The sequence below is a fragment of the Siphateles boraxobius genome, unplaced genomic scaffold (genome assembly GCF_051911475.1).
Source record: "Siphateles boraxobius isolate OS27281-9 unplaced genomic scaffold, OSU_SipBor_1 389, whole genome shotgun sequence".
In the NCBI taxonomy this organism is placed as follows: Eukaryota; Metazoa; Chordata; class Actinopteri; order Cypriniformes; family Leuciscidae; genus Siphateles; species Siphateles boraxobius.
Window position 1 is genome coordinate 140,809 of NW_027509018.1, and position 16,977 is coordinate 157,785.

The window sequence follows — 16,977 nt, forward strand, 5'->3', positions numbered from 1 at the left end:
AAAAAACTCAAGCTCTTTCATGCTTTCTGAAGAATCTCAGAGACTTTTTAAGGCTTTTTGAAGAAGCTCAGGGACTCTTTTTTTTTTTTCTTAAAAAAGCTTACAACACCTAGTATTCCCATGCGGCCTCCCATCCAAGTACTAACCAGGCCTTATTTAAAAGCTTAGACCATTAGTGAAGAAGACTAAGAAGAACTTTTGAAAAAACTCAAACTCTTTCATGCTTTCTGAAGAATCTCAGAGACTTTTTAAGGCTTTTTGAAGCTCAGGCACTCTTTTTTTTTTTTTTAAAAGCTTACAGCACCTGGTATTCCCAGGCGGTCTCCCATCCAAGTACTAACCAGGCCCGACCCTGCTTAGCTTCCGAGATCAGACGAGATCGGGCGTGCCCAAGGTGGTATGGCCGTAAGCTAAAACTGCTGCCAAAATTGGGCTATTTAAAAGGTTAGACCATTAGTGAAGAAAACTAAGAACAACTTTTGAAAAAACTCAAGCTCTTTCATGCTTTCTGAAGAATCTCAGAGACTTTTTAAGGCTTTTTGAAGAAGCTCAGGGACTCTTTTTTTTTTTTCTTAAAAAAGCTTACAACACCTAGTATTCCCATGCGGCCTCCCATCCAAGTACTAACCAGGCCTTATTTAAAAGCTTAGACCATTAGTGAAGAAGACTAAGAAGAACTTTTGAAAAAACTCAAACTCTTTCATGCTTTCTGAAGAATCTCAGAGACTTTTTAAGGCTTTTTGAAGCTCAGGCACTCTTTTTTTTTTTTTTTTTTTTTTAAAAGCTTACAGCACCTGGTATTCCCAGGCGGTCTCCCATCCAAGTACTAACCAGGCCCGACCCTGCTTAGCTTCCGAGATCAGACGAGATCGGGCGTGCCCAAGGTGGTATGGCCGTAAGCGAATACTGCTGCCAAAATTGGGCTATTTAAAAGGTTAGACCATTAGTGAAGAAAACTAAGAACAACTTTTGAAAAAACTCAAACTCTTTCATGCTTTCTGAAGAATCTCAGAGACTTTTTAAGGCTTTTTGAAGCTCAGGCACTCTTTTTTTTTTTTTTAAAAAGCTTACAGCACCTGGTATTCCCAGGCGGTCTCCCATCCAAGTACTAACCAGGCCCGACCCTGCTTAGCTTCCGAGATCAGACGAGATCGGGCGTGCCCAAGGTGGTATGGCCGTAAGCGAATACTGCTGCCAAAATTGGGCTATTTAAAAGGTTAGACCATTAGTGAAGAAAACTAAGAACAACTTTTGAAAAAACTCAAACTCTTTCATGCTTTCTGAAGAATCTCAGAGACTTTTTAAGGCTTTTTGAAGCTCAGGCACTCTTTTTTTTTTTTTAAAAAGCTTACAGCACCTGGTATTCCCAGGCGGTCTCCCATCCAAGTACTAACCAGGCCCGACCCTGCTTAGCTTCCGAGATCAGACGAGATCGGGCGTGCCCAAGGTGGTATGGCCGTAAGCGAATACTGCTGCCAAAATTGGGCTATTTAAAAGGTTAGACCATTAGTGAAGAAAACTAAGAACAACTTTTGAAAAAACTCAAACTCTTTCATGCTTTCTGAAGAATCTCAGAGACTTTTTAAGGCTTTTTGAAGCTCAGGCACTCTTTTTTTTTTTTTAAAAGCTTACAGCACCTGGTATTCCCAGGCGGTCTCCCATCCAAGTACTAACCAGGCCCGACCCTGCTTAGCTTCCGAGATCAGACGAGATCGGGCGTGCCCAAGGTGGTATGGCCGTAAGCGAATACTGCTGCCAAAATTGGGCTATTTAAAAGGTTAGACCATTAGTGAAGAAAACTAAGAACAACTTTTGAAAAAACTCAAACTCTTTCATGCTTTCTGAAGAATCTCAGAGACTTTTTAAGGCTTTTTGAAGCTCAGGCACTCTTTTTTTTTTTTTTAAAAGCTTACAGCACCTGGTATTCCCAGGCGGTCTCCCATCCAAGTACTAACCAGGCCCGACCCTGCTTAGCTTCCGAGATCAGACGAGATCGGGCGTGCCCAAGGTGGTATGGCCGTAAGCGAATACTGCTGCCAAAATTGGGCTATTTAAAAGGTTAGACCATTAGTGAAGAAAACTAAGAACAACTTTTGAAAAAACTCAAACTCTTTCATGCTTTCTGAAGAATCTCAGAGACTTTTTAAGGCTTTTTGAAGCTCAGGCACTCTTTTTTTTTTTTTTTAAAAGCTTACAGCACCTGGTATTCCCAGGCGGTCTCCCATCCAAGTACTAACCAGGCCCGACCCTGCTTAGCTTCCGAGATCAGACGAGATCGGGCGTGCCCAAGGTGGTATGGCCGTAAGCGAATACTGCTGCCAAAATTGGGCTATTTAAAAGGTTAGACCATTAGTGAAGAAAACTAAGAACAACTTTTGAAAAAACTCAAACTCTTTCATGCTTTCTGAAGAATCTCAGAGACTTTTTAAGGCTTTTTGAAGCTCAGGCACTCTTTTTTTTTTTTTTAAAAGCTTACAGCACCTGGTATTCCCAGGCGGTCTCCCATCCAAGTACTAACCAGGCCCGACCCTGCTTAGCTTCCGAGATCAGACGAGATCGGGCGTGCCCAAGGTGGTATGGCCGTAAGCTAAAACTGCTGCCAAAATTGGGCTATTTAAAAGGTTAGACCATTAGTGAAGAAAACTAAGAACAACTTTTGAAAAAACTCAAGCTCTTTCATGCTTTCTGAAGAATCTCAGAGACTTTTTAAGGCTTTTTGAAGAAGCTCAGGGACTCTTTTTTTTTTTCTTAAAAAAGCTTACAACACCTAGTATTCCCATGCGGCCTCCCATCCAAGTACTAACCAGGCCTTATTTAAAAGCTTAGACCATTAGTGAAGAAGACTAAGAAGAACTTTTGAAAAAACTCAAACTCTTTCATGCTTTCTGAAGAATCTCAGAGACTTTTTAAGGCTTTTTGAAGCTCAGGCACTCTTTTTTTTTTTTTTAAAAGCTTACAGCACCTGGTATTCCCAGGCGGTCTCCCATCCAAGTACTAACCAGGCCCGACCCTGCTTAGCTTCCGAGATCAGACGAGATCGGGCGTGCCCAAGGTGGTATGGCCGTAAGCTAAAACTGCTGCCAAAATTGGGCTATTTAAAAGGTTAGACCATTAGTGAAGAAAACTAAGAACAACTTTTGAAAAAACTCAAGCTCTTTCATGCTTTCTGAAGAATCTCAGAGACTTTTTAAGGCTTTTTGAAGAAGCTCAGGGACTCTTTTTTTTTTTTCTTAAAAAAGCTTACAACACCTAGTATTCCCATGCGGCCTCCCATCCAAGTACTAACCAGGCCTTATTTAAAAGCTTAGACCATTAGTGAAGAAGACTAAGAAGAACTTTTGAAAAAACTCAAACTCTTTCATGCTTTCTGAAGAATCTCAGAGACTTTTTAAGGCTTTTTGAAGCTCAGGCACTCTTTTTTTTTTTTTTAAAAGCTTACAGCACCTGGTATTCCCAGGCGGTCTCCCATCCAAGTACTAACCAGGCCCGACCCTGCTTAGCTTCCGAGATCAGACGAGATCGGGCGTGCCCAAGGTGGTATGGCCGTAAGCGAATACTGCTGCCAAAATTGGGCTATTTAAAAGGTTAGACCATTAGTGAAGAAAACTAAGAACAACTTTTGAAAAAACTCAAACTCTTTCATGCTTTCTGAAGAATCTCAGAGACTTTTTAAGGCTTTTTGAAGCTCAGGCACTCTTTTTTTTTTTTTTTTTTTTTAAAAGCTTACAGCACCTGGTATTCCCAGGCGGTCTCCCATCCAAGTACTAACCAGGCCCGACCCTGCTTAGCTTCCGAGATCAGACGAGATCGGGCGTGCCCAAGGTGGTATGGCCGTAAGCGAATACTGCTGCCAAAATTGGGCTATTTAAAAGGTTAGACCATTAGTGAAGAAAACTAAGAACAACTTTTGAAAAAACTCAAACTCTTTCATGCTTTCTGAAGAATCTCAGAGACTTTTTAAGGCTTTTTGAAGCTCAGGCACTCTTTTTTTTTTTTTTAAAAGCTTACAGCACCTGGTATTCCCAGGCGGTCTCCCATCCAAGTACTAACCAGGCCCGACCCTGCTTAGCTTCCGAGATCAGACGAGATCGGGCGTGCCCAAGGTGGTATGGCCGTAAGCGAATACTGCTGCCAAAATTGGGCTATTTAAAAGGTTAGACCATTAGTGAAGAAAACTAAGAACAACTTTTGAAAAAACTCAAACTCTTTCATGCTTTCTGAAGAATCTCAGAGACTTTTTAAGGCTTTTTGAAGCTCAGGCACTCTTTTTTTTTTTTTTAAAAGCTTACAGCACCTGGTATTCCCAGGCGGTCTCCCATCCAAGTACTAACCAGGCCCGACCCTGCTTAGCTTCCGAGATCAGACGAGATCGGGCGTGCCCAAGGTGGTATGGCCGTAAGCGAATACTGCTGCCAAAATTGGGCTATTTAAAAGGTTAGACCATTAGTGAAGAAAACTAAGAACAACTTTTGAAAAAACTCAAACTCTTTCATGCTTTCTGAAGAATCTCAGAGACTTTTTAAGGCTTTTTGAAGCTCAGGCACTCTTTTTTTTTTTTTTAAAAGCTTACAGCACCTGGTATTCCCAGGCGGTCTCCCATCCAAGTACTAACCAGGCCCGACCCTGCTTAGCTTCCGAGATCAGACGAGATCGGGCGTGCCCAAGGTGGTATGGCCGTAAGCTAAAACTGCTGCCAAAATTGGGCTATTTAAAAGGTTAGACCATTAGTGAAGAAAACTAAGAACAACTTTTGAAAAAACTCAAGCTCTTTCATGCTTTCTGAAGAATCTCAGAGACTTTTTAAGGCTTTTTGAAGAAGCTCAGGGACTCTTTTTTTTTTTTCTTAAAAAAGCTTACAACACCTAGTATTCCCATGCGGCCTCCCATCCAAGTACTAACCAGGCCTTATTTAAAAGCTTAGACCATTAGTGAAGAAGACTAAGAAGAACTTTTGAAAAAACTCAAACTCTTTCATGCTTTCTGAAGAATCTCAGAGACTTTTTAAGGCTTTTTGAAGCTCAGGCACTCTTTTTTTTTTTTTTTTTTTTTTTAAAAAGCTTACAGCACCTGGTATTCCCAGGCGGTCTCCCATCCAAGTACTAACCAGGCCCGACCCTGCTTAGCTTCCGAGATCAGACGAGATCGGGCGTGCCCAAGGTGGTATGGCCGTAAGCGAATAGTGCTGCCAAAATTGGGCTATTTAAAAGGTTAGACCATTAGTGAAGAAAACTAAGAACAACTTTTGAAAAAACTCAAACTCTTTCATGCTTTCTGAAGAATCTCAGAGACTTTTTAAGGCTTTTTGAAGCTCAGGCACTCTTTTTTTTTTTTTAAAAAGCTTACAGCACCTGGTATTCCCAGGCGGTCTCCCATCCAAGTACTAACCAGGCCCGACCCTGCTTAGCTTCCGAGATCAGACGAGATGGGGCGTGCCCAAGGTGGTATGGCCGTAAGCGAATACTGCTGCCAAAATTGGGCTATTTAAAAGGTTAGACCATTAGTGAAGAAAACTAAGAACAACTTTTGAAAAAACTCAAACTCTTTCATGCTTTCTGAAGAATCTCAGAGACTTTTTAAGGCTTTTTGAAGCTCAGGCACTCTTTTTTTTTTTTTTTAAAAGCTTACAGCACCTGGTATTCCCAGGCGGTCTCCCATCCAAGTACTAACCAGGCCCGACCCTGCTTAGCTTCCGAGATCAGACGAGATCGGGCGTGCCCAAGGTGGTATGGCCGTAAGCGAATACTGCTGCCAAAATTGGGCTATTTAAAAGGTTAGACCATTAGTGAAGAAAACTAAGAACAACTTTTGAAAAAACTCAAACTCTTTCATGCTTTCTGAAGAATCTCAGAGACTTTTTAAGGCTTTTTGAAGCTCAGGCACTCTTTTTTTTTTTTTTAAAAGCTTACAGCACCTGGTATTCCCAGGCGGTCTCCCATCCAAGTACTAACCAGGCCCGACCCTGCTTAGCTTCCGAGATCAGACGAGATCGGGCGTGCCCAAGGTGGTATGGCCGTAAGCGAATACTGCTGCCAAAATTGGGCTATTTAAAAGGTTAGACCATTAGTGAAGAAAACTAAGAACAACTTTTGAAAAAACTCAAACTCTTTCATGCTTTCTGAAGAATCTCAGAGACTTTTTAAGGCTTTTTGAAGCTCAGGCACTCTTTTTTTTTTTTTTTTTTTTTAAAAGCTTACAGCACCTGGTATTCCCAGGCGGTCTCCCATCCAAGTACTAACCAGGCCCGACCCTGCTTAGCTTCCGAGATCAGACGAGATCGGGCGTGCCCAAGGTGGTATGGCCGTAAGCTAAAACTGCTGCCAAAATTGGGCTATTTAAAAGGTTAGACCATTAGTGAAGAAAACTAAGAACAACTTTTGAAAAAACTCAAGCTCTTTCATGCTTTCTGAAGAATCTCAGAGACTTTTTAAGGCTTTTTGAAGAAGCTCAGGGACTCTTTTTTTTTTTTCTTAAAAAAGCTTACAACACCTAGTATTCCCATGCGGCCTCCCATCCAAGTACTAACCAGGCCTTATTTAAAAGCTTAGACCATTAGTGAAGAAGACTAAGAAGAACTTTTGAAAAAACTCAAACTCTTTCATGCTTTCTGAAGAATCTCAGAGACTTTTTAAGGCTTTTTGAAGCTCAGGCACTCTTTTTTTTTTTTTTTTTTTTTTAAAAGCTTACAGCACCTGGTATTCCCAGGCGGTCTCCCATCCAAGTACTAACCAGGCCCGACCCTGCTTAGCTTCCGAGATCAGACGAGATCGGGCGTGCCCAAGGTGGTATGGCCGTAAGCGAATACTGCTGCCAAAATTGGGCTATTTAAAAGGTTAGACCATTAGTGAAGAAAACTAAGAACAACTTTTGAAAAAACTCAAACTCTTTCATGCTTTCTGAAGAATCTCAGAGACTTTTTAAGGCTTTTTGAAGCTCAGGCACTCTTTTTTTTTTTTTTAAAAGCTTACAGCACCTGGTATTCCCAGGCGGTCTCCCATCCAAGTACTAACCAGGCCCGACCCTGCTTAGCTTCCGAGATCAGACGAGATCGGGCGTGCCCAAGGTGGTATGGCCGTAAGCGAATACTGCTGCCAAAATTGGGCTATTTAAAAGGTTAGACCATTAGTGAAGAAAACTAAGAACAACTTTTGAAAAAACTCAAACTCTTTCATGCTTTCTGAAGAATCTCAGAGACTTTTTAAGGCTTTTTGAAGCTCAGGCACTCTTTTTTTTTTTTTTAAAAGCTTACAGCACCTGGTATTCCCAGGCGGGCTCCCATCCAAGTACTAACCAGGCCCGACCCTGCTTAGCTTCCGAGATCAGACGAGATCGGGCGTGCCCAAGGTGGTATGGCCGTAAGCGAATACTGCTGCCAAAATTGGGCTATTTAAAAGGTTAGACCATTAGTGAAGAAAACTAAGAACAACTTTTGAAAAAACTCAAACTCTTTCATGCTTTCTGAAGAATCTCAGAGACTTTTTAAGGCTTTTTGAAGCTCAGGCACTCTTTTTTTTTTTTTTTAAAAGCTTACAGCACCTGGTATTCCCAGGCGGTCTCCCATCCAAGTACTAACCAGGCCCGACCCTGCTTAGCTTCCGAGATCAGACGAGATCGGGCGTGCCCAAGGTGGTATGGCCGTAAGCGAATACTGCTGCCAAAATTGGGCTATTTAAAAGGTTAGACCATTAGTGAAGAAAACTAAGAACAACTTTTGAAAAAACTCAAACTCTTTCATGCTTTCTGAAGAATCTCAGAGACTTTTTAAGGCTTTTTGAAGCTCAGGCACTCTTTTTTTTTTTTTTAAAAGCTTACAGCACCTGGTATTCCCAGGCGGTCTCCCATCCAAGTACTAACCAGGCCCGACCCTGCTTAGCTTCCGAGATCAGACGAGATCGGGCGTGCCCAAGGTGGTATGGCCGTAAGCTAAAACTGCTGCCAAAATTGGGCTATTTAAAAGGTTAGACCATTAGTGAAGAAAACTAAGAACAACTTTTGAAAAAACTCAAGCTCTTTCATGCTTTCTGAAGAATCTCAGAGACTTTTTAAGGCTTTTTGAAGAAGCTCAGGGACTCTTTTTTTTTTTCTTAAAAAAGCTTACAACACCTAGTATTCCCATGCGGCCTCCCATCCAAGTACTAACCAGGCCTTATTTAAAAGCTTAGACCATTAGTGAAGAAGACTAAGAAGAACTTTTGAAAAAACTCAAACTCTTTCATGCTTTCTGAAGAATCTCAGAGACTTTTTAAGGCTTTTTGAAGCTCAGGCACTCTTTTTTTTTTTTTTAAAAGCTTACAGCACCTGGTATTCCCAGGCGGTCTCCCATCCAAGTACTAACCAGGCCCGACCCTGCTTAGCTTCCGAGATCAGACGAGATCGGGCGTGCCCAAGGTGGTATGGCCGTAAGCTAAAACTGCTGCCAAAATTGGGCTATTTAAAAGGTTAGACCATTAGTGAAGAAAACTAAGAACAACTTTTGAAAAAACTCAAGCTCTTTCATGCTTTCTGAAGAATCTCAGAGACTTTTTAAGGCTTTTTGAAGAAGCTCAGGGACTCTTTTTTTTTTTTCTTAAAAAAGCTTACAACACCTAGTATTCCCATGCGGCCTCCCATCCAAGTACTAACCAGGCCTTATTTAAAAGCTTAGACCATTAGTGAAGAAGACTAAGAAGAACTTTTGAAAAAACTCAAACTCTTTCATGCTTTCTGAAGAATCTCAGAGACTTTTTAAGGCTTTTTGAAGCTCAGGCACTCTTTTTTTTTTTTTTTTTTTTTTAAAAGCTTACAGCACCTGGTATTCCCAGGCGGTCTCCCATCCAAGTACTAACCAGGCCCGACCCTGCTTAGCTTCCGAGATCAGACGAGATCGGGCGTGCCCAAGGTGGTATGGCCGTAAGCGAATACTGCTGCCAAAATTGGGCTATTTAAAAGGTTAGACCATTAGTGAAGAAAACTAAGAACAACTTTTGAAAAAACTCAAACTCTTTCATGCTTTCTGAAGAATCTCAGAGACTTTTTAAGGCTTTTTGAAGCTCAGGCACTCTTTTTTTTTTTTTTAAAAGCTTACAGCACCTGGTATTCCCAGGCGGTCTCCCATCCAAGTACTAACCAGGCCCGACCCTGCTTAGCTTCCGAGATCAGACGAGATCGGGCGTGCCCAAGGTGGTATGGCCGTAAGCGAATACTGCTGCCAAAATTGGGCTATTTAAAAGGTTAGACCATTAGTGAAGAAAACTAAGAACAACTTTTGAAAAAACTCAAACTCTTTCATGCTTTCTGAAGAATCTCAGAGACTTTTTAAGGCTTTTTGAAGCTCAGGCACTCTTTTTTTTTTTTTTAAAAGCTTACAGCACCTGGTATTCCCAGGCGGTCTCCCATCCAAGTACTAACCAGGCCCGACCCTGCTTAGCTTCCGAGATCAGACGAGATCGGGCGTGCCCAAGGTGGTATGGCCGTAAGCGAATACTGCTGCCAAAATTGGGCTATTTAAAAGGTTAGACCATTAGTGAAGAAAACTAAGAACAACTTTTGAAAAAACTCAAACTCTTTCATGCTTTCTGAAGAATCTCAGAGACTTTTTAAGGCTTTTTGAAGCTCAGGCACTCTTTTTTTTTTTTTTAAAAGCTTACAGCACCTGGTATTCCCAGGCGGTCTCCCATCCAAGTACTAACCAGGCCCGACCCTGCTTAGCTTCCGAGATCAGACGAGATCGGGCGTGCCCAAGGTGGTATGGCCGTAAGCTAAAACTGCTGCCAAAATTGGGCTATTTAAAAGGTTAGACCATTAGTGAAGAAAACTAAGAACAACTTTTGAAAAAACTCAAGCTCTTTCATGCTTTCTGAAGAATCTCAGAGACTTTTTAAGGCTTTTTGAAGAAGCTCAGGGACTCTTTTTTTTTTTTTCTTAAAAAAGCTTACAACACCTAGTATTCCCATGCGGCCTCCCATCCAAGTACTAACCAGGCCTTATTTAAAAGCTTAGACCATTAGTGAAGAAGACTAAGAAGAACTTTTGAAAAAACTCAAACTCTTTCATGCTTTCTGAAGAATCTCAGAGACTTTTTAAGGCTTTTTGAAGCTCAGGCACTCTTTTTTTTTTTTTTTTTTTTTTTTAAAAGCTTACAGCACCTGGTATTCCCAGGCGGTCTCCCATCCAAGTACTAACCAGGCCCGACCCTGCTTAGCTTCCGAGATCAGACGAGATCGGGCGTGCCCAAGGTGGTATGGCCGTAAGCTAAAACTGCTGCCAAAATTGGGCTATTTAAAAGGTTAGACCATTAGTGAAGAAAACTAAGAACAACTTTTGAAAAAACTCAAGCTCTTTCATGCTTTCTGAAGAATCTCAGAGACTTTTTAAGGCTTTTTGAAGAAGCTCAGGGACTCTTTTTTTTTTTTCTTAAAAAAGCTTACAACACCTAGTATTCCCATGCGGCCTCCCATCCAAGTACTAACCAGGCCTTATTTAAAAGCTTAGACCATTAGTGAAGAAGACTAAGAAGAACTTTTGAAAAAACTCAAACTCTTTCATGCTTTCTGAAGAATCTCAGAGACTTTTTAAGGCTTTTTGAAGCTCAGGCACTCTTTTTTTTTTTTTTTTTTTTTTTAAAAGCTTACAGCACCTGGTATTCCCAGGCGGTCTCCCATCCAAGTACTAACCAGGCCCGACCCTGCTTAGCTTCCGAGATCAGACGAGATCGGGCGTGCCCAAGGTGGTATGGCCGTAAGCGAATACTGCTGCCAAAATTGGGCTATTTAAAAGGTTAGACCATTAGTGAAGAAAACTAAGAACAACTTTTGAAAAAACTCAAACTCTTTCATGCTTTCTGAAGAATCTCAGAGACTTTTTAAGGCTTTTTGAAGCTCAGGCACTCTTTTTTTTTTTTTTAAAAGCTTACAGCACCTGGTATTCCCAGGCGGTCTCCCATCCAAGTACTAACCAGGCCCGACCCTGCTTAGCTTCCGAGATCAGACGAGATCGGGCGTGCCCAAGGTGGTATGGCCGTAAGCGAATACTGCTGCCAAAATTGGGCTATTTAAAAGGTTAGACCATTAGTGAAGAAAACTAAGAACAACTTTTGAAAAAACTCAAACTCTTTCATGCTTTCTGAAGAATCTCAGAGACTTTTTAAGGCTTTTTGAAGCTCAGGCACTCTTTTTTTTTTTTTTAAAAGCTTACAGCACCTGGTATTCCCAGGCGGTCTCCCATCCAAGTACTAACCAGGCCCGACCCTGCTTAGCTTCCGAGATCAGACGAGATCGGGCGTGCCCAAGGTGGTATGGCCGTAAGCGAATACTGCTGCCAAAATTGGGCTATTTAAAAGGTTAGACCATTAGTGAAGAAAACTAAGAACAACTTTTGAAAAAACTCAAACTCTTTCATGCTTTCTGAAGAATCTCAGAGACTTTTTAAGGCTTTTTGAAGCTCAGGCACTCTTTTTTTTTTTTTTAAAAGCTTACAGCACCTGGTATTCCCAGGCGGTCTCCCATCCAAGTACTAACCAGGCCCGACCCTGCTTAGCTTCCGAGATCAGACGAGATCGGGCGTGCCCAAGGTGGTATGGCCGTAAGCGAATACTGCTGCCAAAATTGGGCTATTTAAAAGGTTAGACCATTAGTGAAGAAAACTAAGAACAACTTTTGAAAAAACTCAAACTCTTTCATGCTTTCTGAAGAATCTCAGAGACTTTTTAAGGCTTTTTGAAGCTCAGGCACTCTTTTTTTTTTTTTTAAAAGCTTACAGCACCTGGTATTCCCAGGCGGTCTCCCATCCAAGTACTAACCAGGCCCGACCCTGCTTAGCTTCCGAGATCAGACGAGATCGGGCGTGCCCAAGGTGGTATGGCCGTAAGCTAAAACTGCTGCCAAAATTGGGCTATTTAAAAGGTTAGACCATTAGTGAAGAAAACTAAGAACAACTTTTGAAAAAACTCAAGCTCTTTCATGCTTTCTGAAGAATCTCAGAGACTTTTTAAGGCTTTTTGAAGAAGCTCAGGGACTCTTTTTTTTTTTTCTTAAAAAAGCTTACAACACCTAGTATTCCCATGCGGCCTCCCATCCAAGTACTAACCAGGCCTTATTTAAAAGCTTAGACCATTAGTGAAGAAGACTAAGAAGAACTTTTGAAAAAACTCAAACTCTTTCATGCTTTCTGAAGAATCTCAGAGACTTTTTAAGGCTTTTTGAAGCTCAGGCACTCTTTTTTTTTTTTTTTTTTTTTTAAAAAGCTTACAGCACCTGGTATTCCCAGGCGGTCTCCCATCCAAGTACTAACCAGGCCCGACCCTGCTTAGCTTCCGAGATCAGACGAGATCGGGCGTGCCCAAGGTGGTATGGCCGTAAGCGAATAGTGCTGCCAAAATTGGGCTATTTAAAAGGTTAGACCATTAGTGAAGAAAACTAAGAACAACTTTTGAAAAAACTCAAACTCTTTCATGCTTTCTGAAGAATCTCAGAGACTTTTTAAGGCTTTTTGAAGCTCAGGCACTCTTTTTTTTTTTTTAAAAAGCTTACAGCACCTGGTATTCCCAGGCGGTCTCCCATCCAAGTACTAACCAGGCCCGACCCTGCTTAGCTTCCGAGATCAGACGAGATGGGGCGTGCCCAAGGTGGTATGGCCGTAAGCGAATACTGCTGCCAAAATTGGGCTATTTAAAAGGTTAGACCATTAGTGAAGAAAACTAAGAACAACTTTTGAAAAAACTCAAACTCTTTCATGCTTTCTGAAGAATCTCAGAGACTTTTTAAGGCTTTTTGAAGCTCAGGCACTCTTTTTTTTTTTTTTTAAAAGCTTACAGCACCTGGTATTCCCAGGCGGTCTCCCATCCAAGTACTAACCAGGCCCGACCCTGCTTAGCTTCCGAGATCAGACGAGATCGGGCGTGCCCAAGGTGGTATGGCCGTAAGCGAATACTGCTGCCAAAATTGGGCTATTTAAAAGGTTAGACCATTAGTGAAGAAAACTAAGAACAACTTTTGAAAAAACTCAAACTCTTTCATGCTTTCTGAAGAATCTCAGAGACTTTTTAAGGCTTTTTGAAGCTCAGGCACTCTTTTTTTTTTTTTTAAAAGCTTACAGCACCTGGTATTCCCAGGCGGTCTCCCATCCAAGTACTAACCAGGCCCGACCCTGCTTAGCTTCCGAGATCAGACGAGATCGGGCGTGCCCAAGGTGGTATGGCCGTAAGCGAATACTGCTGCCAAAATTGGGCTATTTAAAAGGTTAGACCATTAGTGAAGAAAACTAAGAACAACTTTTGAAAAAACTCAAACTCTTTCATGCTTTCTGAAGAATCTCAGAGACTTTTTAAGGCTTTTTGAAGCTCAGGCACTCTTTTTTTTTTTTTTTTTTTTTAAAAGCTTACAGCACCTGGTATTCCCAGGCGGTCTCCCATCCAAGTACTAACCAGGCCCGACCCTGCTTAGCTTCCGAGATCAGACGAGATCGGGCGTGCCCAAGGTGGTATGGCCGTAAGCTAAAACTGCTGCCAAAATTGGGCTATTTAAAAGGTTAGACCATTAGTGAAGAAAACTAAGAACAACTTTTGAAAAAACTCAAGCTCTTTCATGCTTTCTGAAGAATCTCAGAGACTTTTTAAGGCTTTTTGAAGAAGCTCAGGGACTCTTTTTTTTTTTTCTTAAAAAAGCTTACAACACCTAGTATTCCCATGCGGCCTCCCATCCAAGTACTAACCAGGCCTTATTTAAAAGCTTAGACCATTAGTGAAGAAGACTAAGAAGAACTTTTGAAAAAACTCAAACTCTTTCATGCTTTCTGAAGAATCTCAGAGACTTTTTAAGGCTTTTTGAAGCTCAGGCACTCTTTTTTTTTTTTTTTTTTTTTTAAAAGCTTACAGCACCTGGTATTCCCAGGCGGTCTCCCATCCAAGTACTAACCAGGCCCGACCCTGCTTAGCTTCCGAGATCAGACGAGATCGGGCGTGCCCAAGGTGGTATGGCCGTAAGCGAATACTGCTGCCAAAATTGGGCTATTTAAAAGGTTAGACCATTAGTGAAGAAAACTAAGAACAACTTTTGAAAAAACTCAAACTCTTTCATGCTTTCTGAAGAATCTCAGAGACTTTTTAAGGCTTTTTTGAAGCTCAGGCACTCTTTTTTTTTTTTTTAAAAGCTTACAGCACCTGGTATTCCCAGGCGGTCTCCCATCCAAGTACTAACCAGGCCCGACCCTGCTTAGCTTCCGAGATCAGACGAGATCGGGCGTGCCCAAGGTGGTATGGCCGTAAGCGAATACTGCTGCCAAAATTGGGCTATTTAAAAGGTTAGACCATTAGTGAAGAAAACTAAGAACAACTTTTGAAAAAACTCAAACTCTTTCATGCTTTCTGAAGAATCTCAGAGACTTTTTAAGGCTTTTTGAAGCTCAGGCACTCTTTTTTTTTTTTTTAAAAGCTTACAGCACCTGGTATTCCCAGGCGGGCTCCCATCCAAGTACTAACCAGGCCCGACCCTGCTTAGCTTCCGAGATCAGACGAGATCGGGCGTGCCCAAGGTGGTATGGCCGTAAGCGAATACTGCTGCCAAAATTGGGCTATTTAAAAGGTTAGACCATTAGTGAAGAAAACTAAGAACAACTTTTGAAAAAACTCAAACTCTTTCATGCTTTCTGAAGAATCTCAGAGACTTTTTAAGGCTTTTTGAAGCTCAGGCACTCTTTTTTTTTTTTTTAAAAGCTTACAGCACCTGGTATTCCCAGGCGGTCTCCCATCCAAGTACTAACCAGGCCCGACCCTGCTTAGCTTCCGAGATCAGACGAGATCGGGCGTGCCCAAGGTGGTATGGCCGTAAGCGAATACTGCTGCCAAAATTGGGCTATTTAAAAGGTTAGACCATTAGTGAAGAAAACTAAGAACAACTTTTGAAAAAACTCAAACTCTTTCATGCTTTCTGAAGAATCTCAGAGACTTTTTAAGGCTTTTTGAAGCTCAGGCACTCTTTTTTTTTTTTTTAAAAGCTTACAGCACCTGGTATTCCCAGGCGGTCTCCCATCCAAGTACTAACCAGGCCCGACCCTGCTTAGCTTCCGAGATCAGACGAGATCGGGCGTGCCCAAGGTGGTATGGCCGTAAGCTAAAACTGCTGCCAAAATTGGGCTATTTAAAAGGTTAGACCATTAGTGAAGAAAACTAAGAACAACTTTTGAAAAAACTCAAGCTCTTTCATGCTTTCTGAAGAATCTCAGAGACTTTTTAAGGCTTTTTGAAGAAGCTCAGGGACTCTTTTTTTTTTTCTTAAAAAAGCTTACAACACCTAGTATTCCCATGCGGCCTCCCATCCAAGTACTAACCAGGCCTTATTTAAAAGCTTAGACCATTAGTGAAGAAGACTAAGAAGAACTTTTGAAAAAACTCAAACTCTTTCATGCTTTCTGAAGAATCTCAGAGACTTTTTAAGGCTTTTTGAAGCTCAGGCACTCTTTTTTTTTTTTTAAAAGCTTACAGCACCTGGTATTCCCAGGCGGTCTCCCATCCAAGTACTAACCAGGCCCGACCCTGCTTAGCTTCCGAGATCAGACGAGATCGGGCGTGCCCAAGGTGGTATGGCCGTAAGCTAAAACTGCTGCCAAAATTGGGCTATTAAAAGGTTAGACCATTAGTGAAGAAAACTAAGAACAACTTTTGAAAAAACTCAAGCTCTTTCATGCTTTCTGAAGAATCTCAGAGACTTTTTAAGGCTTTTTGAAGAAGCTCAGGGACTCTTTTTTTTTTTTCTTAAAAAAGCTTACAACACCTAGTATTCCCATGCGGCCTCCCATCCAAGTACTAACCAGGCCTTATTTAAAAGCTTAGACCATTAGTGAAGAAGACTAAGAAGAACTTTTGAAAAAACTCAAACTCTTTCATGCTTTCTGAAGAATCTCAGAGACTTTTTAAGGCTTTTTGAAGCTCAGGCACTCTTTTTTTTTTTTTTTTTTTTTTAAAAGCTTACAGCACCTGGTATTCCCAGGCGGTCTCCCATCCAAGTACTAACCAGGCCCGACCCTGCTTAGCTTCCGAGATCAGACGAGATCGGGCGTGCCCAAGGTGGTATGGCCGTAAGCGAATACTGCTGCCAAAATTGGGCTATTTAAAAGGTTAGACCATTAGTGAAGAAAACTAAGAACAACTTTTGAAAAAACTCAAACTCTTTCATGCTTTCTGAAGAATCTCAGAGACTTTTTAAGGCTTTTTGAAGCTCAGGCACTCTTTTTTTTTTTTTTAAAAGCTTACAGCACCTGGTATTCCCAGGCGGTCTCCCATCCAAGTACTAACCAGGCCCGACCCTGCTTAGCTTCCGAGATCAGACGAGATCGGGCGTGCCCAAGGTGGTATGGCCGTAAGCGAATACTGCTGCCAAAATTGGGCTATTTAAAAGGTTAGACCATTAGTGAAGAAAACTAAGAACAACTTTTGAAAAAACTCAAACTCTTTCATGCTTTCTGAAGAATCTCAGAGACTTTTTAAGGCTTTTTGAAGCTCAGGCACTCTTTTTTTTTTTTTAAAAGCTTACAGCACCTGGTATTCCCAGGCGGTCTCCCATCCAAGTACTAACCAGGCCCGACCCTGCTTAGCTTCCGAGATCAGACGAGATCGGGCGTGCCCAAGGTGGTATGGCCGTAAGCGAATACTGCTGCCAAAATTGGGCTATTTAAAAGGTTAGACCATTAGTGAAGAAAACTAAGAACAACTTTTGAAAAAACTCAAACTCTTTCATGCTTTCTGAAGAATCTCAGAGACTTTTTAAGGCTTTTTGAAGCTCAGGCACTCTTTTTTTTTTTTTAAAAGCTTACAGCACCTGGTATTCCCAGGCGGTCTCCCATCCAAGTACTAACCAGGCCCGACCCTGCTTAGCTTCCGAGATCAGACGAGATCGGGCGTGCCCAAGGTGGTATGGCCGTAAGCTAAAACTGCTGCCAAAATTGGGCTATTTAAAAGGTTAGACCATTAGTGAAGAAAACTAAGAACAACTTTTGAAAAAACTCAAGCTC

The 16,977-nt window shown here is 41.6% G+C and overlaps 50 non-coding genes across 50 annotated transcripts; all 50 read right to left on the reverse strand.

The window, feature by feature from the left end:
- Nucleotides 1-292: 292 nt before the first annotated feature.
- On the reverse strand, nt 293-411 carry LOC143703712 (5S ribosomal RNA). The gene has a single exon (XR_013191311.1). It is a non-coding gene; the product is annotated as a 5S ribosomal RNA (ribosomal RNA).
- A 371-nt stretch (nt 412-782) lies between these two features.
- LOC143703714 (5S ribosomal RNA) lies at nt 783-901 on the reverse strand. The gene has a single exon (XR_013191313.1). It is a non-coding gene; the product is annotated as a 5S ribosomal RNA (ribosomal RNA).
- A 163-nt stretch (nt 902-1,064) lies between these two features.
- On the reverse strand, nt 1,065-1,183 carry LOC143703715 (5S ribosomal RNA). Its single transcript, XR_013191314.1, has one exon. It is a non-coding gene; the product is annotated as a 5S ribosomal RNA (ribosomal RNA).
- A 162-nt stretch (nt 1,184-1,345) lies between these two features.
- LOC143703716 (5S ribosomal RNA) lies at nt 1,346-1,464 on the reverse strand. Its single transcript, XR_013191315.1, has one exon. It is a non-coding gene; the product is annotated as a 5S ribosomal RNA (ribosomal RNA).
- A 161-nt stretch (nt 1,465-1,625) lies between these two features.
- On the reverse strand, nt 1,626-1,744 carry LOC143703717 (5S ribosomal RNA). The gene has a single exon (XR_013191316.1). It is a non-coding gene; the product is annotated as a 5S ribosomal RNA (ribosomal RNA).
- A 162-nt stretch (nt 1,745-1,906) lies between these two features.
- LOC143703718 (5S ribosomal RNA) lies at nt 1,907-2,025 on the reverse strand. Its single transcript, XR_013191317.1, has one exon. It is a non-coding gene; the product is annotated as a 5S ribosomal RNA (ribosomal RNA).
- Nucleotides 2,026-2,188: 163 nt separating this feature from the next.
- LOC143703719 (5S ribosomal RNA) lies at nt 2,189-2,307 on the reverse strand. Its single transcript, XR_013191318.1, has one exon. It is a non-coding gene; the product is annotated as a 5S ribosomal RNA (ribosomal RNA).
- A 162-nt stretch (nt 2,308-2,469) lies between these two features.
- LOC143703720 (5S ribosomal RNA) lies at nt 2,470-2,588 on the reverse strand. Its single transcript, XR_013191319.1, has one exon. It is a non-coding gene; the product is annotated as a 5S ribosomal RNA (ribosomal RNA).
- A 362-nt stretch (nt 2,589-2,950) lies between these two features.
- LOC143703721 (5S ribosomal RNA) lies at nt 2,951-3,069 on the reverse strand. The gene has a single exon (XR_013191320.1). It is a non-coding gene; the product is annotated as a 5S ribosomal RNA (ribosomal RNA).
- A 363-nt stretch (nt 3,070-3,432) lies between these two features.
- Nucleotides 3,433-3,551, reverse strand: LOC143703722 (5S ribosomal RNA). The gene has a single exon (XR_013191321.1). It is a non-coding gene; the product is annotated as a 5S ribosomal RNA (ribosomal RNA).
- Nucleotides 3,552-3,720: 169 nt separating this feature from the next.
- Nucleotides 3,721-3,839, reverse strand: LOC143703723 (5S ribosomal RNA). The gene has a single exon (XR_013191322.1). It is a non-coding gene; the product is annotated as a 5S ribosomal RNA (ribosomal RNA).
- A 162-nt stretch (nt 3,840-4,001) lies between these two features.
- Nucleotides 4,002-4,120, reverse strand: LOC143703725 (5S ribosomal RNA). The gene has a single exon (XR_013191324.1). It is a non-coding gene; the product is annotated as a 5S ribosomal RNA (ribosomal RNA).
- Nucleotides 4,121-4,282: 162 nt separating this feature from the next.
- LOC143703726 (5S ribosomal RNA) lies at nt 4,283-4,401 on the reverse strand. The gene has a single exon (XR_013191325.1). It is a non-coding gene; the product is annotated as a 5S ribosomal RNA (ribosomal RNA).
- A 162-nt stretch (nt 4,402-4,563) lies between these two features.
- On the reverse strand, nt 4,564-4,682 carry LOC143703727 (5S ribosomal RNA). The gene has a single exon (XR_013191326.1). It is a non-coding gene; the product is annotated as a 5S ribosomal RNA (ribosomal RNA).
- A 373-nt stretch (nt 4,683-5,055) lies between these two features.
- LOC143703728 (5S ribosomal RNA) lies at nt 5,056-5,174 on the reverse strand. The gene has a single exon (XR_013191327.1). It is a non-coding gene; the product is annotated as a 5S ribosomal RNA (ribosomal RNA).
- Nucleotides 5,175-5,336: 162 nt separating this feature from the next.
- LOC143703836 (5S ribosomal RNA) lies at nt 5,337-5,455 on the reverse strand. Its single transcript, XR_013191428.1, has one exon. It is a non-coding gene; the product is annotated as a 5S ribosomal RNA (ribosomal RNA).
- Nucleotides 5,456-5,618: 163 nt separating this feature from the next.
- On the reverse strand, nt 5,619-5,737 carry LOC143703730 (5S ribosomal RNA). Its single transcript, XR_013191328.1, has one exon. It is a non-coding gene; the product is annotated as a 5S ribosomal RNA (ribosomal RNA).
- Nucleotides 5,738-5,899: 162 nt separating this feature from the next.
- Nucleotides 5,900-6,018, reverse strand: LOC143703731 (5S ribosomal RNA). Its single transcript, XR_013191329.1, has one exon. It is a non-coding gene; the product is annotated as a 5S ribosomal RNA (ribosomal RNA).
- A 169-nt stretch (nt 6,019-6,187) lies between these two features.
- LOC143703732 (5S ribosomal RNA) lies at nt 6,188-6,306 on the reverse strand. The gene has a single exon (XR_013191330.1). It is a non-coding gene; the product is annotated as a 5S ribosomal RNA (ribosomal RNA).
- A 371-nt stretch (nt 6,307-6,677) lies between these two features.
- LOC143703733 (5S ribosomal RNA) lies at nt 6,678-6,796 on the reverse strand. Its single transcript, XR_013191331.1, has one exon. It is a non-coding gene; the product is annotated as a 5S ribosomal RNA (ribosomal RNA).
- Nucleotides 6,797-6,958: 162 nt separating this feature from the next.
- LOC143703734 (5S ribosomal RNA) lies at nt 6,959-7,077 on the reverse strand. Its single transcript, XR_013191332.1, has one exon. It is a non-coding gene; the product is annotated as a 5S ribosomal RNA (ribosomal RNA).
- A 162-nt stretch (nt 7,078-7,239) lies between these two features.
- LOC143703768 (5S ribosomal RNA) lies at nt 7,240-7,358 on the reverse strand. The gene has a single exon (XR_013191364.1). It is a non-coding gene; the product is annotated as a 5S ribosomal RNA (ribosomal RNA).
- Nucleotides 7,359-7,521: 163 nt separating this feature from the next.
- LOC143703735 (5S ribosomal RNA) lies at nt 7,522-7,640 on the reverse strand. The gene has a single exon (XR_013191333.1). It is a non-coding gene; the product is annotated as a 5S ribosomal RNA (ribosomal RNA).
- Nucleotides 7,641-7,802: 162 nt separating this feature from the next.
- On the reverse strand, nt 7,803-7,921 carry LOC143703737 (5S ribosomal RNA). Its single transcript, XR_013191335.1, has one exon. It is a non-coding gene; the product is annotated as a 5S ribosomal RNA (ribosomal RNA).
- A 362-nt stretch (nt 7,922-8,283) lies between these two features.
- On the reverse strand, nt 8,284-8,402 carry LOC143703738 (5S ribosomal RNA). The gene has a single exon (XR_013191336.1). It is a non-coding gene; the product is annotated as a 5S ribosomal RNA (ribosomal RNA).
- A 371-nt stretch (nt 8,403-8,773) lies between these two features.
- Nucleotides 8,774-8,892, reverse strand: LOC143703739 (5S ribosomal RNA). The gene has a single exon (XR_013191337.1). It is a non-coding gene; the product is annotated as a 5S ribosomal RNA (ribosomal RNA).
- Nucleotides 8,893-9,054: 162 nt separating this feature from the next.
- Nucleotides 9,055-9,173, reverse strand: LOC143703740 (5S ribosomal RNA). Its single transcript, XR_013191338.1, has one exon. It is a non-coding gene; the product is annotated as a 5S ribosomal RNA (ribosomal RNA).
- A 162-nt stretch (nt 9,174-9,335) lies between these two features.
- On the reverse strand, nt 9,336-9,454 carry LOC143703741 (5S ribosomal RNA). Its single transcript, XR_013191339.1, has one exon. It is a non-coding gene; the product is annotated as a 5S ribosomal RNA (ribosomal RNA).
- Nucleotides 9,455-9,616: 162 nt separating this feature from the next.
- Nucleotides 9,617-9,735, reverse strand: LOC143703742 (5S ribosomal RNA). The gene has a single exon (XR_013191340.1). It is a non-coding gene; the product is annotated as a 5S ribosomal RNA (ribosomal RNA).
- Nucleotides 9,736-10,109: 374 nt separating this feature from the next.
- LOC143703743 (5S ribosomal RNA) lies at nt 10,110-10,228 on the reverse strand. Its single transcript, XR_013191341.1, has one exon. It is a non-coding gene; the product is annotated as a 5S ribosomal RNA (ribosomal RNA).
- Nucleotides 10,229-10,600: 372 nt separating this feature from the next.
- On the reverse strand, nt 10,601-10,719 carry LOC143703744 (5S ribosomal RNA). Its single transcript, XR_013191342.1, has one exon. It is a non-coding gene; the product is annotated as a 5S ribosomal RNA (ribosomal RNA).
- A 162-nt stretch (nt 10,720-10,881) lies between these two features.
- On the reverse strand, nt 10,882-11,000 carry LOC143703746 (5S ribosomal RNA). The gene has a single exon (XR_013191343.1). It is a non-coding gene; the product is annotated as a 5S ribosomal RNA (ribosomal RNA).
- Nucleotides 11,001-11,162: 162 nt separating this feature from the next.
- On the reverse strand, nt 11,163-11,281 carry LOC143703747 (5S ribosomal RNA). The gene has a single exon (XR_013191344.1). It is a non-coding gene; the product is annotated as a 5S ribosomal RNA (ribosomal RNA).
- Nucleotides 11,282-11,443: 162 nt separating this feature from the next.
- LOC143703749 (5S ribosomal RNA) lies at nt 11,444-11,562 on the reverse strand. Its single transcript, XR_013191346.1, has one exon. It is a non-coding gene; the product is annotated as a 5S ribosomal RNA (ribosomal RNA).
- Nucleotides 11,563-11,724: 162 nt separating this feature from the next.
- LOC143703750 (5S ribosomal RNA) lies at nt 11,725-11,843 on the reverse strand. Its single transcript, XR_013191347.1, has one exon. It is a non-coding gene; the product is annotated as a 5S ribosomal RNA (ribosomal RNA).
- Nucleotides 11,844-12,215: 372 nt separating this feature from the next.
- LOC143703751 (5S ribosomal RNA) lies at nt 12,216-12,334 on the reverse strand. The gene has a single exon (XR_013191348.1). It is a non-coding gene; the product is annotated as a 5S ribosomal RNA (ribosomal RNA).
- Nucleotides 12,335-12,496: 162 nt separating this feature from the next.
- Nucleotides 12,497-12,615, reverse strand: LOC143703837 (5S ribosomal RNA). Its single transcript, XR_013191429.1, has one exon. It is a non-coding gene; the product is annotated as a 5S ribosomal RNA (ribosomal RNA).
- A 163-nt stretch (nt 12,616-12,778) lies between these two features.
- On the reverse strand, nt 12,779-12,897 carry LOC143703752 (5S ribosomal RNA). The gene has a single exon (XR_013191349.1). It is a non-coding gene; the product is annotated as a 5S ribosomal RNA (ribosomal RNA).
- A 162-nt stretch (nt 12,898-13,059) lies between these two features.
- On the reverse strand, nt 13,060-13,178 carry LOC143703753 (5S ribosomal RNA). The gene has a single exon (XR_013191350.1). It is a non-coding gene; the product is annotated as a 5S ribosomal RNA (ribosomal RNA).
- Nucleotides 13,179-13,347: 169 nt separating this feature from the next.
- LOC143703754 (5S ribosomal RNA) lies at nt 13,348-13,466 on the reverse strand. The gene has a single exon (XR_013191351.1). It is a non-coding gene; the product is annotated as a 5S ribosomal RNA (ribosomal RNA).
- Nucleotides 13,467-13,837: 371 nt separating this feature from the next.
- On the reverse strand, nt 13,838-13,956 carry LOC143703755 (5S ribosomal RNA). Its single transcript, XR_013191352.1, has one exon. It is a non-coding gene; the product is annotated as a 5S ribosomal RNA (ribosomal RNA).
- A 163-nt stretch (nt 13,957-14,119) lies between these two features.
- Nucleotides 14,120-14,238, reverse strand: LOC143703756 (5S ribosomal RNA). Its single transcript, XR_013191353.1, has one exon. It is a non-coding gene; the product is annotated as a 5S ribosomal RNA (ribosomal RNA).
- Nucleotides 14,239-14,400: 162 nt separating this feature from the next.
- LOC143703769 (5S ribosomal RNA) lies at nt 14,401-14,519 on the reverse strand. Its single transcript, XR_013191365.1, has one exon. It is a non-coding gene; the product is annotated as a 5S ribosomal RNA (ribosomal RNA).
- A 162-nt stretch (nt 14,520-14,681) lies between these two features.
- LOC143703757 (5S ribosomal RNA) lies at nt 14,682-14,800 on the reverse strand. Its single transcript, XR_013191354.1, has one exon. It is a non-coding gene; the product is annotated as a 5S ribosomal RNA (ribosomal RNA).
- A 162-nt stretch (nt 14,801-14,962) lies between these two features.
- Nucleotides 14,963-15,081, reverse strand: LOC143703758 (5S ribosomal RNA). The gene has a single exon (XR_013191355.1). It is a non-coding gene; the product is annotated as a 5S ribosomal RNA (ribosomal RNA).
- Nucleotides 15,082-15,442: 361 nt separating this feature from the next.
- Nucleotides 15,443-15,561, reverse strand: LOC143703760 (5S ribosomal RNA). Its single transcript, XR_013191357.1, has one exon. It is a non-coding gene; the product is annotated as a 5S ribosomal RNA (ribosomal RNA).
- A 370-nt stretch (nt 15,562-15,931) lies between these two features.
- LOC143703762 (5S ribosomal RNA) lies at nt 15,932-16,050 on the reverse strand. The gene has a single exon (XR_013191358.1). It is a non-coding gene; the product is annotated as a 5S ribosomal RNA (ribosomal RNA).
- A 162-nt stretch (nt 16,051-16,212) lies between these two features.
- On the reverse strand, nt 16,213-16,331 carry LOC143703763 (5S ribosomal RNA). Its single transcript, XR_013191359.1, has one exon. It is a non-coding gene; the product is annotated as a 5S ribosomal RNA (ribosomal RNA).
- A 161-nt stretch (nt 16,332-16,492) lies between these two features.
- On the reverse strand, nt 16,493-16,611 carry LOC143703764 (5S ribosomal RNA). Its single transcript, XR_013191360.1, has one exon. It is a non-coding gene; the product is annotated as a 5S ribosomal RNA (ribosomal RNA).
- A 161-nt stretch (nt 16,612-16,772) lies between these two features.
- LOC143703765 (5S ribosomal RNA) lies at nt 16,773-16,891 on the reverse strand. The gene has a single exon (XR_013191361.1). It is a non-coding gene; the product is annotated as a 5S ribosomal RNA (ribosomal RNA).
- Between the last annotated feature and the right edge of the window lie 86 nt (nt 16,892-16,977).